This window comes from Microtus ochrogaster, unplaced genomic scaffold, assembly GCF_000317375.1.
Source record: "Microtus ochrogaster isolate Prairie Vole_2 unplaced genomic scaffold, MicOch1.0 UNK1, whole genome shotgun sequence".
NCBI classification, from domain to species: domain Eukaryota; kingdom Metazoa; phylum Chordata; class Mammalia; order Rodentia; family Cricetidae; genus Microtus; species Microtus ochrogaster.
Genome location: NW_004949099.1, coordinates 25,948,091 through 25,964,039, shown reverse-complemented (window position 1 = coordinate 25,964,039; position 15,949 = coordinate 25,948,091).

Genomic DNA, 15,949 nt, shown 5'->3' with positions numbered 1-15,949 from the left:
TATTTATTGAAAGCATCCCATGGAGCTGACTGGGTAGGCATTAGGCCCTGTCAGGATATAAGACTTCAGCTGTTACAATAAAATCATCAGCATCCCACAGGCAGAGAAAGGGATTCTGTGTCCTCCTGTCTTGCTCTCTACCTGAGTGATGAGTGTGGTATCACACTGATAAAACTGATTGCATAGATCATGGGATGGCATGACATCTCCCAACTGGCGGGGATGGTCCCATGTTTAGAAGTCTATGTTCCACTCAGAGGACCCCTCCACCCCCTACTAGGTAGCTGATGGACAAGCTAGCAACTCTGAGGTGGGAAAAGTTCAGAATGAAAACATCCCCTCTCTGACCTTGATGTAAATCGAATCTGTCACAGAACACACTGGCGAGTGTTCCTCTTGTCTGTTTGTGCTGTTGTTCTATGGACAGCCCACCAGATATCTTTCCATTCTCTGCCCGAATATTGAGTGACCTTGGAAATAGCCTAATCTGTCTTGGCAGATTGAAGATAGAGAAAACAAGCAGGGCAGACAGACCTGCCGGTTCCTGCTATTGATCAGTCGCTAGAATGAAAGATCATTATGAGCTGGTGAGATGTGTCAGACATCGTGTCAGGGGTGGAAAAACTCAGAAGTGGATCCTGACAGCAAGGAATGATAGCAAAGAAACCATGCAATTGTGCACATGAATGTACAGTACACACACACACACACACACATACAATACACCACACATACATACACACATAAACACATGTACACATCATAACACACACACACACACACACAAGTAACTTTTATTCTTTCTTAAGTTTGGCTTGTTTCTCACCCTGAGACTTTTCTTTCCAATACACAATTGCAGAGTCATGCCCATTTGTTCTAAGGATGGGTGAAGCCCAGAGAGATTAAATGAATGCCTAAGATTGCTTCTTTCCCCCTCTCTCCCCTTATTTTTGTATCTCTTGCAGGGTGCTGCTAGTACATTTGGAACATTCAGCTCAGCCCTCAGTTAAGTCCAAGCTCTTCCCACATTTTGTAACTTGCCCTCTAAATCTCACCAAATTCCCAGCATAAGACTCTAACATCAAATTTATGGCTTGAAGTAGAATATGCAAGAGCACGGAACTGAGGAAAAACCCACATGGGTCTCTGCTGACTCTGACACCCATGGATGTATGCATCTGGGAACTTTATTTCACTCCACTTAGCCTCTCTTTACCCATTTTTCCCAAGAACATATACCCTGATTCTTGCTCTCCCTGCCTCTCTTAGAGGAAGTGAGGTTTCATTCAATCTGTGAAGCAGTTGTGGGCCTTAGCTGTAGCTGTCCTCTGAGAGGGATAAGTTCTTACTCTTCTCACGTCTAATGAAACTACAGGCAGAAATAATCACATGATTGTCTGTTCCAGGAAGGCAGAGGCAGGTCCAAATCTGGCCATCAAAAGGAGGAGAGATCTATCAGCTGGGGACCACCAGAAGAACAGATGCTCTGGGCATAGGGGCAGAAAAGGAGGGAGAAAAGAGCTGCTAAGTCTGGGATAGGAAGGGTGAGCTGCAGGCTGGCTCTGTAGGAAGCTAAGTTGCTGCTCAGACCTGAAGGCAGCCTTCAGAATTTCTCCTCCCTTAGGAATAGATCCATGTCCTTAAGGCCTTCGATTGATTGGATAAGGGCCACTTGCATTACTGAGTGTAATCTATTTCATTTCAAGTATACTGATTTAAATATTGATCTCATAATGATATTTTCATAGCACTCGACAGACTCATATTTGGACGAAAGCTGGATATCACAGCCTAGCCATGTTGACCCTGAAAATTAACCTTCACAGGTGGAACTTTCTGGAATTGTGGAGCATGTACGATGTAAAGATTAGGTTATTCTAAAGAGGAGCACAGGAAGAGAAAGAGTGGTGGTTCGTCTTTATATGGAATCACCTAGAAGGACATCCCTGGGCCATGAAAGTATTTCATTCAGAAAGAGAGGATATACTGAACGTGGGCAGCACCATCTTATAGGATGCAGTCTTGACTGAATAAGAAGAAACTGAGGACGTAAGTTGAATGCCAACATTCATCTCTTTCCGCTTTATGACCACAGAAGACAAGAAGACCAAAGACCTCACACTCCTGCTGCCATGTTATCCCACCATGATGGGGTGCATCTCCTTAAATCATGAGCCAAAATAAATGCTTTCTTCTTTAGGTTGCTTCTTATCTGGTATTTAATCATAAGAGTAACTAGTACATGTAATAGGGAAGCCTAAGGGGCAGGGCAGGTACTCTTCAGCCCCATAATTCCAGGACTATCACAGCATATGGGTCTTTCTGGGAACCAGATGTACCTATGTAGTCTAGTTCTTGCTGGACACAACCCATTCTGCCCAATTGGAGCATGGAAAACAGGAAAGAATGCATCCTTTCTCCACTTCTATTCTCTGATCCCACCACAGCCCAGTATAGACAGACAGGCATCACCAGAGGAAGCCTGGCCTGTCTGTAGAGATGCCGAGGTTGCCGAGAGCTCCAACTATAGTACATTGTCACCCACATGTCTCATGAAATGTCATTCCTTTAAAGGTCATAAGCTCTATTGATTTCTGATTCCTCTCTCTCTCTCTCTCTCTCTCTCTCTCTCTCTCTCTCTCTCTCTCTCTCTCCCTCTGCGTGTGTGTGTGTGTGTGTGTGTGTGTGTGTGTATGTGTGTGTGTGGCAGGTTCTATATAACAACAGATTATATGATACATGGTTTGAGGAGATTCTGGTCTGGACTGCCCTGTCCAAGCAGAGAGAAAAGGAACATTTTAAGCTATCAGTGATAATTCTATTAATTACATGTTACCTGCTAATTATGGCTCACCTCCCTCCTTTCCTCTCTCCCCCCCACTTCTCACTCCCTCTTTCCCTCCCCATTCCTCTTCATCTTTTCTTTCCTAAATATATAGCAATTACCTACTATGTGCAAAGATATTTTTCAGTATAGTGGTAAACTAACATATACTTACAATCATGGGGATTTTGTTTTAGGGGAAAAGACAGGGAGTAAATACAAAGTGTCACAAATATCTAATTTAGAGTAAGTTTTATGAAGGGGACTTTGGTGGTTTGAGTGAAAATGCCCCCCATAAGACCATAGCGAGTGACATCATTATGAGGTGTGGCCTTGTTGGAGTACGTGAGGCTTTGTTGGAGTAAGTATGTCACTGAGGGTGGACTTTGAGGTTTCAGAAACACAAGCTAAGCCTAGTGTCTTATTTGCTTTTCCTGCTGCCTGCTGATCCAGATATAGAACTCTCAGCCACCTCTCCAGCACTGTCTTCATTCATGTCTCCACGCTTGCTGTCATGATTACAATGGACTAAACCTCTGAACCTAAAGCCAGCCCCATTAAATACTTTCTCTTATAAGACTTTCTGTGGTCATGGTATCACTTTACAGCAATAGAAATTCTAAGACAAGGACACAAGGTCTATGAGGTGGCATCAAAGGGAACTGGATCTAGTTCATGCTGTCAGCTGATGAAGAAGGAAGAATAAACAACGTTAGTGCTGAGAGCATAATTCTAATCTGCGTTTATATAGCATGTGTGCATTTGCCCATGTGGGTGTAAGTGTGCGTGGGAGAGGGCATATGTGTGTGTGTGTGTGTGTGTGTGTGTGTGCATCTTGGCTTATGTGTGGAGGCGAGAGGACAGTCTCAGATATGGGTCCTCACGTTACACTTTGTTTAAGACAGTATCTTTTCTGATGTTGAGTACGTCAGGCTAACTGGACCATGAGCTTCTGGGACTCTCTCGTCTCCTTCCACCTCCCATCTCCCCATAGCATTGGGATTTGCAGATGCTAATCTATGTGTGAATAGATAATTTTCTCAGTACTACTATTATGAAGTTGTTCTTTGGGACATTTTTTTTTAGGCCTTTATGGGAGTCAGTAGGCTATAATATGTGGAGTAATTTTTGGACATTCTATTCTGTTTCATTACGTTACATATATATTTTCATTCTGATACTATTCTGTTTCAGTCACTATGGCTTTTGCAGCACATTTTGAAGACAGGTATTGCAATACCTTCAGTATTATTCTGTCTGTTCATACTTAACTTGGATATCTTACTGTCTTTTGTGATTCCATCTGCATTCCAGATTTAAAAAAAAATTACTTGAAGTTCGTATTGGTGCTTTGATGGGAGTCACATTGAATCTAGAAACCATTTTGAGTATGATAACTATTACCTTTTTCAGTAATTGAATGTGAGAGAACTTCCACTTTTTGTTTTCCAGAAAATATTAACTCAAAGGTATTTTTTTAAATGAGGGCACAATTCTGTTGTCAGACTTTGGAGAAGGAGAGGAGACAGAAGCAAGTTTGAGATAAAGACACTGAGACAAATTGTTCTTCAGAGTAAGAGATGGAATTATGCTGCAGACAATACTTAGTGGGATTCTGAAGAGAAAGGGCCTTTAGAACCACTACACAGAGTGGACTTCTATATCTTAAAGGTTTCTGAGAGACAGGAAAGCTTCCATGTCATGCAATTTCTAAGAAGGCTTTAGAACGTGCTTGTGGTCAGGTTACCACTGACTTCCATTTGACACTAAAGAGGGAATGCTGGGAAGGGACTCTTTGTGGCTGTAGTTATCCTTTCCTGCTGATGGCAGGGAGGGCAGCCACATTTGCTTCAAGCAGCAGCCTCTGGAATCTCTGTCACAAACTTTCTTATACTTCCAGGCCTTGACCCTGGAGGTCCCATTTGTAAATATAGTCACAAGATGAATTGAGACCTTGTTACACTATCTTTGTAGGAAGACACAAATATTCACTCTATAATTGAGCACGTGAAGCAGAATAGAGGTACCAATTGTCTTGATATGCCGCCCTATGTCAGGCGTCAGCCTTTCTCAGTGGACACTTGGATCTGCAGCAAGGCACCAGGCCCGAAGGAATGTTTTCCTGGTATCCCTGTGTTGAACTTAGCCCCACAGTGTTAACTCTCACTGGACTCAGCATCTTGCCTTCAGTATACTGAGTCTGATTCTAAGGAAGATGGACTAGCACTAATACAACATGAGTCTTCTCTCTCCATCATGACCATATGCTAATACTGATACAGCATAAGTCTTCTCTCTCCATCATGACCATATGCTAATGAAGTGAATGAAGCTCAACATTAAGCCTGTGGCCAGCTTCAGGAAACTGGCAGATTTAGATGTCAGTGAAGAGTTTACATCACCAAAGATATAATCTTAGTAATTTATTTTTTTAATCTTAGTAATTTATTTGGCACCCAAAGAGGAAAATCAAAGCTAGAATCCAGTTGAATACATTAAGTCACCATGGTTGCTGTGTAGGGCAGTTGAATACATTAAGTCACCATGGTTGCTGTGTAGGGCATGTTGGTGGCTCTTCCCAGACCTGGAGGTTTTTGCTCTCCAGCTTAACTTCGGGCAATACACAGAGTTCATGTGAGCAGGAAGAGGTCTATTTCCTTGGTTAGTGTTGTGTTAGTTTTTCCTGGGGAGACATGAATATACATCTAATCACCCCAGATGGGGTAGATCTGAGGACAGATCAAGGTAATGGCTCCACCAAAGCCCAGTTTTCTGAGCCAGCAAGTAAATGGAGCTGGCTCACAGAGCAGGAGTGAATGGTTACTTAAAGGAGCATGTGTGACCACCTAAACAGCTGCATCATCACAAAGTCGCACCTCATTCTGAATGAGGACCTCATGCAAGTTATTTTATGGAGTTCTTAACTATCATATCTCTTAATATCACTTGCAGCTGTGGGTGGCCCAGGACAGAGCGCTGGCTGAAGTCTCAAGGGAGGACCTGTTTCCCCTCTCCCTACTCTTACTAGAGAGTGTCGGTGACTCTGTTACCATCACCATCACCATCACCTCACTAGCTCCCTGTGTTCAATTAACTGTTGTGGCTATGGGCCAAGTGATGACAGCTCCAACATGGTGATGGGATGATCCTGCTGTACGTGGTGGGGAAGACAATAGTGGAGCAGGATGCAGTCATCTGGCTGAGGAGAAACACTGGAGTCATATTCATAGAAGCTGATGTAGCTCAGTTGTGTAGCCAAGACTGTGTCTTGGGTTATGTTTGTTTGTGTCTTTGTCAATCATGTCAGTCAAACTCGCCAGCTCCTGCTAATTCTGGGTTGAGGGACTCAGCCAACAGCAGCTGATTAGGTAGGCAGGGTTAAAGAGACAGTTTTAAAAGGAAGTACAGGAGCTGCCCCAGACTCTACAATGAACAGCATTTGAATACCTTTCTAGGGTCACCTGACTGGATCATTGCTTCCTTTCTGCACTTCTCCCTTTTTTGGTTACATTTTCTTGTTTTAAAAGAAGGAATGGGTTTTCATGTATAACACAAACACAAAGAACTAAGCTGATGTAGGCATGTATCTTTAAACCTCCATAACTATGGGTCCACATAAATGTCTCTATTCCATTACCCACCATCTCAGGTGGTTTGATACAACAATGAGCTGTGTATACCCAGTAAATAATACCCAGTGGAGCACCCATTTTCCTGAGGTAGTTCTAGGGAAGGAAGCTGAGATCCTGTATTTCTTACATGCTGCCAGAAGTTATGCCACAGACCTCTGTCCTTATATAGGTGTCAAGGACATAGACAAAATGTGATTGTTGTGTAAGGGTCCTGCAGTCAGGTGGTCAAAGACTCAGATCTAACCTCACTGCCTTTACTATGTGTTACCAGATTCTTTTAGTCCCCAGTTAATGTGTCTCAAGTCTTAAGTGAGGCTGAAATCAGATGTGACAGTACTATTCATAAACATCCAACCTATCATTTGACATGCCATTAATCTTCCATGAATATAAGCTCTCATTATGTTATTAACAATAAATCCTGCTAATTCAATGCAAATTAGTCACAGACATTTGTTTTATAATCCTTGTCATCTTATTTCACTCATTTTAGCTCCTTGAGGAGTGAGACAATGTGCCCATTTCTATCACGTAATGCATCTAAAGATAAAATTATAGGCAGTTACTTATCAAACACTGAGTCTATATGGTGTATGATATGTAACAACCATCATAGGATTTTTTTTTTTTGTGTCAACCATCTTCAAGACATCTGGCCGGGCGGTGGTGGCGCACGCCTTTAATCCCAGCACTCGGGAGGCAGAGGCAGGCAGATCTCTGTTAGTTCAAGGCCATCTGGATGAAGGACTAATTTGTTTCCTTTGAAACTCGACTTCTTGGTCATTATGTAGACAGAATGTCCCCAAGGTGGTATAGATATCATCCAAAGCCCAAAGATCTCCCAGTGAAAATTTGACTTCATGGGAACAAGAAACTTATGGATTGGAGTTGGTAGAATGACCTGATATTTAGTTACTTAATGTGTGTAATTTCAAGTCCAAATAAATTATACATATTAACCCATTGTCTGTCTGTGATTATTCACTGAATGTTTTAGGATTTACCTTGGTGAGCTAGAGAGATTGATCAGTGGTTAAGAGCACTGATTGCTCTCCTAAAAGACCAAGGTTAATTTATTTCCAGCACCCACATCATGGCTCACAACCATCTCTAGGTCCAGGTGCTCTGATACATTCTTCTGTTCTTCACAGGTATTAAACATCCACATGGTACACAGATAAACATGTGGGAAAACACTCACACATAATATATATACATATATGTAAATGCATCTGAATATATATATATATATGTGTGTGTGTGTGTGTGTGTGTGTGTATGTGTCTGAATATATATGGTCTCTCTCATATATATGAGAAAGCCATGGAAAGGATGATGTTTATTTGATGGGGAAAATCATATGTCCTAATAGTTAAATCTTAGGCTCTGCAGTCTTATGCTGGTAGTTCAAATCATTGCTTTACCAGTAAATACATGAGTGAGCCTGGGTTACTTACTCAACCTCCCTTGAGTACCGGTTTCCTCATAGCTCCACCAGTGGTATTCCTATCTTAGCTGTCAATCACTTCAGTTTCATATGCTCTGTTCTAGGTGAGGGCAGAGCGAAGTACTGGTTCTTTTAGGCGAACTCTCATGCTCTGAGCCAGTATTTCGTGTCACTGTTACATGGTACGTTGCCATGATATAAGTTGACATTTAAAACTTAGCTGTCTATATAGGATGATGGCATTTGACTGAAGAGTACTTCTGAAGACATTTGTTTAAAAACTGTGGTGTCCATGGCATCTGTCAGTGTCAGTCATGTCTGGCAACTCTTAGGAAAATAGATTAAAACTTTGTAAATGACATAAATATTGCAACTTTCAAACACAAAACCATGACCATTTCAAACATGCTATTGTGTTTCTCAGTAGAGTTGCTGCCTCTCTATTTTTTAGAAGATCAGCTAAGGAATGGGATGATAAACATATTCTCCATGAATAGCTGGGTCTTGAGAGGCACTGCAGGATTTGAATTAATGGACTCATCTATCCCAAGATTTGCCTGGAGATGGCCTTTTGTCAGGTCATGTAGTTCTGTCTCAGAAGATACTAAGTTTTGAACTAACAGAAGAGAAGACTTGATGGCTGCAGCTAACTCCAAGATCACACACACACACACACACACACACACACACACACACACACACACGCTCTATCCAGTCCATTTCTTCCTTTCTCTCACTTTAATTTGTGTGTTTGTGGTGAATGTAGGTATGGTCACCCATGAACGCACATGTGAAGGGCAGAGTTTGACTTTTACTATTTTCCTTATTGCTCTCCATCTCTTTTTCTTCTAGATATGTTCTTTCAGTGAACTGAGTCTTATCTTTTCAGAGAGACTGGATGGGTATTGAGCCTCAAGGATCTGCCTGTGTGTAGATGCCACAATGCCAGAGTTGTAGATGTGTACTGCTGTGCTTGGCTTTTATGTGGATGCTGGGAGTTTGAACTTAGGATCCCATGCTTGCACAGTGAACATCTTGCCACACTAAGTATATCATCAGTCCACAAATGCATCTTTCTATGGGCAGTGACTATATGAGTCAAAGATTGTGTGTGAAAAAGTGGTATTTATGTTGGATGATGTACATAATATTGGCGTTACAGTCTGATTACAGTGATCATCTATTGTCCTGATTACTTTGCAAACACCCTCATTAACATGAAAAACCCTATGATTCTAACAGTGAAAGGACTGGTAATCTAGGTAATGAGCAAAACTACCAGGTGTCTCAGCCTGTGTGCTTAAGGGCTAGCAGAAGCACTAGGAGTCCCTGCCTCAGCCCCTGCCTCAGCCTCTGCTTCTGCCTCAGAGTCTGAGTATAACTTGGTAGATTGATGGACCTATTCATTCACTTTCCGGATATTTTTGCCCTCATTTGGCAGATATCATTTTAATTTTTTTGTGTTGTCCATAAATATCTTCAACTTGAATGAGTGGATGATTACCGCCTTCCATACTTAGGAAACATGTGTGCACAGCTCTCGGCCCGTGTCCGGACACAGTTGGTCATGCTGACGGCCAGCACATGGATACAGTGAATAAGATTGCATTTAGTAAATATTCACTGTGGAGTTTCTACTCTATGCTTGGGTCCTTATGCCTAGTGAAATACAGAGATATTAAAGTAAAAATGAGAGCTGGGGATGTAGCTCAGTGGAAAAAGTGAAGTGGAAGTGTGCTCAGTATCTCCTTGGGTTCTATGTTGTGTGGCTGTGCAAGCATGTTTGCACATGTGTGTATGTAGTATGCAGTGTATATGTGTATATGTGCACATGGAGAGGTTAGAGGTCAACCCAAGGTTTAGAAGGAGGGCCCCCTTGTTTGTCCCAGCCACCTGGCTAGCTTAGCCCTGAAATAACCACACAGAAACTGTATTTATTAAATTACTGCTTGGCCCATTAGCTCTAGTTTCTTATTATTTCTTACATCTTAATTTAAACCATTTCTATTAATTTGTGTATTGCCACGTGGCAGTGGCTTACCAGGTAAAATTCCCAGGTCTGTCTCTGGTGGATCCATGGCATCTCCCTACTCCACCCTTCTTTCTCCCAGCATTCAGTTCTGTCTTCCCTGTCTACCCAAGTTCTGCCCTATCAACAGGCCAAAAGCAATTTCTTTATTAACCAATGAAAGTAACACAAAGACAGAAGGACCTCCTACACCACCAAGGTATCCTCCTTTATTGCTCTCCACCTATTATTTGGAAGCAGGATCTCTTACTGTACCATTTAGGCTAGAGTGGCTGGGCAGCAAATCTCAGGGATCCTTCCATCTCCTTCCACTCTCCAGCATTGGGGTTATGGATATGTTCCATTGTATCTCATTTTGTATATGTGCTAGAGATCTGAATTCAGGTTCTCAAGCTTGCTTAGCAAGCACTTTACTGACTGAGTCATCCCTTCAGGCCCTTGTGTTACGGATTTTGAAATTTCTATGAATATTTCTGAGTTGGGTGGTATATTCATTGGGCAACCTCTCAAACTAAGTTGGAACATATCTGCATTTTAACAGAGTTTGACTCCAAGATCTTTAAAAAAAAAACAAAGGGAGGCACTAAAACCACAATGAAAATTACAATACAATGAAGCCTTGGTCTTTTGAGGATGTAGAGCCTTCATTAGTGTGCATGTGTGGCTATCAGAAAAGTTCCTGCTGCCTTGGTTTCTGATATAGTGGGAAGAAGCTAGTTTCAGCTTCAAGATTTTAAACAACAAGGGTCATTCCAACCATCAGGAGATATAGTCACTAAGATAAAGCTACTGATTTCCTTATTTACATCATGCCTAACTTCATGACTACCAATCTTATGAAGACATAATGAGAAAACGACTGTGTATAAATAAGGTAGAAAGTTCTCACTAGGAATCAATCAACTTTGTTAGCACGTTGATCTTGGAAGCTTTGCCTTTAGAAAAGTCTGTGTTTTTTAGATTCCTAATCTGTGGTATTTTATTATGGCTTCTTAGAACATGTAATTTAGCAGCTATAACATCTATGTAACATGAGAGAGCCTGGAGGAAGACATGGCTGGGCTTCTGGAGATGATAGGAATACCTAAACTGTGGTAATCCAGGAACCTTGTTGACAAAGGCCTCTTTCTCTCCTAGCCCTGCAGCCATTCAGTCCCAAAGAAACACACAGAGGCTTACATTGATTATAAACTGGTTGGTCTATTAGCTCAGGCTTCTTATCAGCAGTTTTATCTTACATTAATTCATAATTCTTGTCTGTGTTAGCCACGTGACTTGGTACCTTTTATTAGTGAGGCATTCTCATTTTGCTTCCTCTGTCTCTGGGTGACAACTGCAGACTGAGCTTTTTCCCTTCCCAGAATTCTCCTATTCTGGTTGCCCTACCTATACTTCCTGCCTGATCACCCTGCCTATATTTCGTGCCTGGCTACTGGCTAATCGGCATTTTATTAAACCAATACAAGTTACAAATCTTTACAGGGTACAAGACCACTGACCCACAGCAGCCCCTAACCAATGTACTTTGTATCCTGGGAGGTGAGCCTAAGTATAGGTTATAAGTACATAGCAAACGAAGCTAGGTGGGAAATAATTATGTTGGTTTAGCTGAGAAATGTACCCTGGTTGGGTTTCAATATTCAGATACTGGGTTCCCAGTGGGTGGTGCTGTTTGGAGAGGTTTGGGAGGTATAGCCTTGTTGGAGTCAATACATTACTTGGGTCGTATTAGAGAGTAAAATTTCTATCAGCCTACCTAAAAGCTTACCCTACTTTCACTTTTAGTCTCTCTTTAATGTTTACTGTTTAAGATGTAAGTTCCCAGCTTCCTGTTCCCGCTACCATGCCTGCCTGCTCTCATGCCACCCTGCCATGATGGACTCTCATACCTCTGTAGCCCTAAGCCCAAATCAACTCTTCTTTCTTTAAGTTGCCTTGGTTGTTGTATTTTATGACAGCAGCAGAGAAATGTCAAGTACAGTGGGCTTGGGTGGACCTTACTCAGGTGGACTGTCACACTTCTGCTGCACTCAGGTTGGAGGGGAAGAGAAGAAAGCTCTTTGAAGTCACTTTAGGTCTTGTCTGTGATCTTGTGTTTTCAAATCTTCCGGTCTAGCTCTGCTTTAGAATAGCTTGCTTGAGAGACACCACAATGGTCATAGGTTTAAGCATTAAGTTATAACTAGCCTCTTTTCACAGATAGGTTTAATTCTCTTATTAGAATTTTTAAAGCCTGAAATGTGTAGCTGGGAAAATGCAACTCATTTTTGCATGTTACCTAAGCAAAGGGATGGCTATTTTGTTTTCTAATTACCATTCAGCATGGTATGAACCTATTATTCTTCAAATAGAGATCTCTTAGAAAGTTATTTCCTCTGTGATCCATACTTCCTTAGTCCTGTAGACCCTGCCTGGGTACCCAAGGATGTTGTGTAATATATGGCCAGGAGTCCAGGCTTTGAATTGGATAGATGAGACTGATGAATGCTGTATCCTTCACTTAGCAGCTGTGTGGTTTTTCATCAGGAATGAGACCTCTTGGTATTCTAGCAACTGAGCTAGAAATGTGATCTAGGACTCAGGATTAAGTGATGTGGTGCACATAAGCGACACGGCAGGCACGGCTCTTATCAGGTGGTGACAGCTCAAGATCTGTTATATTATCACTAACTGGAGATGGCTATTTAAGATGTAATAATTAATGTTATGCAGCCACTGTGACCTAGACTCCCAAATATATCAATTTCCTCTCCATTTGAAGATGACAGCGTCCATTGTGTACAAGAACACAGTGCAGTAGTGTGGATCCTTGTCTGATCACAGCTTGTGCATTTCCTTCTCTCCCTGTATTACTCACCCTTCTCATTGCTGTAACAAAACTGACGAGAAGCAATTTAAGGAAGGAAGGATTTTGGCTTCTGGTTTGAAAGAAATCAGTTAGTCACAGTGGAACTGGACAGGAGCAGGAAGCCAGCTGATCACACTGCATCCAAAGTCAGAGAGCAGAGTGACCATAAACTAAGTATGGACTATGACATCTCATGGCCCACTTCTATGTCACACTTCCTCTGGTAAGGCCCCACAACCTTTCCAACAGCACCACCAATTGAGGACAGTATTCAGTCTCATGAGCCTGTATGTGACATTTCACAGTCAAACTGAAACACTCTTTATCATGAGCAGATTTTGTCCATATCTTTGAAGCCACTATTCTGGCCTCCTTTTGACCTCTCACAACGGGTAAAGGAGAATCCACATTATCAAACCAGTTTGTAGGTGCTAGAGACATGGCTCAGCAGTTGCTGTTCTGCCAGAGGACCTAGGTTTGAGTTCTGACACTCACATGATGACTCTTTCTAACTCCTGTTTCAGGAAATCTAGCATCAGCTTCTGGACTTCACAGGCATCAGGCACATAAGTAAGTGCACAGACATACATGCAGCCAGAACACTCATATACATAGGATATAATACTTTTTAAAGTAATTTTGAATATGATACCTGTGAGATATATTTGTAAATTATGTTTTAACGTTACTAATATTCTAGCTGATTCTAAGTCAGTGATGTTGCTGAAAACACAGCCAATCCAGGTTCATGGTATTTCTTGATTCAACCTAGGCACTAGAAGTAGCCTTTGTGGTCTATTTTTACCTCAGTTTAAGGGTACAAAGATTGATCTTGCATGTCAACTTGACTGCACTTAGAAATCACCATGGAAACATGGCCCTAGGTATTTCTATGGATGTGTTTCTAGAAAGTTTTAACTAAGGAGGAACCCCCCACTTGCACCGCAATGTGGTGTGACTCTAACCCATGAACTGGGGTCTGAGAATAAGAGGCTGAGGTCGAGCTGAATACCACCATCCCTTCTGCTCTACTGCCTGATGACAGGGCAATGTGACAAGCTGCTTCGTACTGTCACTGATATGCCTTCCTCACCTTGATGGACTGAGCTCCTTAAGTTGCTGTTGCCAGGTATTTTGTCATAGTAAAGATAAAAGTAACTGATACAAAGGGTGACCTGGAATGAGCTGTGGTTCCTGTCATTAAAGCATCACTAAGCTATCAGGAACAAGCATGTGGAAACATAAACAGAAATGGGAATAATTGATGCAGTGGCTCAATTGTTTACTATTTTAAATATGAAGCAACTACTGTGTATCCAGTGAACTATTTATCTTTTCAGCTGGACTCCACACCAGCTCAGAAACCAGTTTTTTTTTTCAGTTTTCTTGGACTAAGCCCCTGCTGAATACACACATATGATTCTGCAGATTTCTTTACCCACACTGATCTGTATTTACTTGCTCATCATTGTGTTCTGAGTGCCAAGCAATTTGACACGCTGTAGGTGTTCATTGCAGCCTGCCCTGCTCTGAAGAATGTTGCTAATCCACCAGCCTAGTGGATGAAATGGGCAAAGAAAAGGGTTGTGCCCAGTAGGGGGCACTCCATCCCTCAGATGTTTCTTGGGTCTTCTGGGGGAAACCTTGGCTTATGTTTTCTTAGAATGTGGGAGAAAGCTGGGGCAGATATGGGAGAGATAGGAGGAAGAAAGGGGAGAAAGAAATGATGTAATTATATATTAATTAAGTTTAAAATAGTGCAAATAACAAGAAAAAAAGAGAAGGACCTGAATTCATCTAGTTCAGGCACTTTTCTCCCTGCAGAAGAAAGGGTTATTAGCCAGTGGCTCCTATTTCCTCTCCTTTTCTTTTCCTTCCCAGTTTGCCTCCTTCTCTCTTATAGCAGTTGAGACAGGTATTGTTTAGCCACAGGAATGCACTCTGAGAAATGTCATGCAGCTTTGTGTGCAAACACCATGGAAAGGAACACATAAACACACAGTCCTGGATTGTGTAGATCAGTCACTCTCTGTGGCCTCTTGATGCAGTCTAGGGACACAGTAAAAAGCTAAGGAAATGGTTCAGGCACAAAGTGCTTGCTTTGCAAACATAAGAGCTGAATTCAATTCTCCCAAAGCCCATGCTAAAAAAGAAAAGCAAAATAAACAAATAAAAAAACCTGGGCGTAATGACTCGCGCTTGTAGTACTAGTGCTGGGGAAACAATGACAGAAGATCTTTGGGGCTCACTGAGCAGTCTGTAACATGGGTTCCAGGCAAGTGTGAGACCCAACATAGCCTCAAAATACAGTAGATGACACCAGAGGAACCACATCTAAGATTGTCCACCGGTTTGCATGGGTATGCACACACTCACACACACACACACACGTACCTACACATATTAAAACATATACAGACAGAGACATACACACACAGATAAAGACGTACACACAGACACACATGAGACACAAACATGAGATGACTGAAGCTGCTACTGGGGAATCATGTTGTACTATTTTAGTGTTAACTAGTTATTTTTAGTTAACAAGTTATTTTAGTGTTAATAGTTGTTTCTTATAATTAGGATGCACATATTCAAATGTTGATAAAATTTGCATAATGAACACCTGTAGACCTTATCACTAGCAGGCACAGGGTGCTGTGGATGTGTGCATTTCCACCTGACAACAGAACGGTCATCTCATTTATATCCTTGTTGACACAAGCAAGTGAACAACATGTTAGGCTATGACATTGTGTGTCTATGATGTCACCTAGAGGCAGGGATAGAGCCCATTGCTCTGGGAGGTTAGCTATTATGAAGAAGGGAAGAGGAAAGAACGAAAGATCTAGAAGATGGAAGAGAACTGTGGATTGCTGCCTTTAGGCACAAGTTGGCTTTTGCACCTATGAACTCACAGCAGCTATGGCTATAAGCAGGTCTGCATAAGATCATGTCAACCTGCATTTTTGTGCAGATGGGGCCCCCACTTACTGAGGAGCTATTAGCAGCTGATAGCTCCTAGGCATGGGAGAATATTCGCTGAGGATACCACCATTGGTAGGTTTCATCCATACTCTTATGATAGAAAGCACTACTGGTGATGTGGGCTTCCCCTCTGTATGATATGATTATGTTTTATTGACATTGGTTAATAAAGAAACTG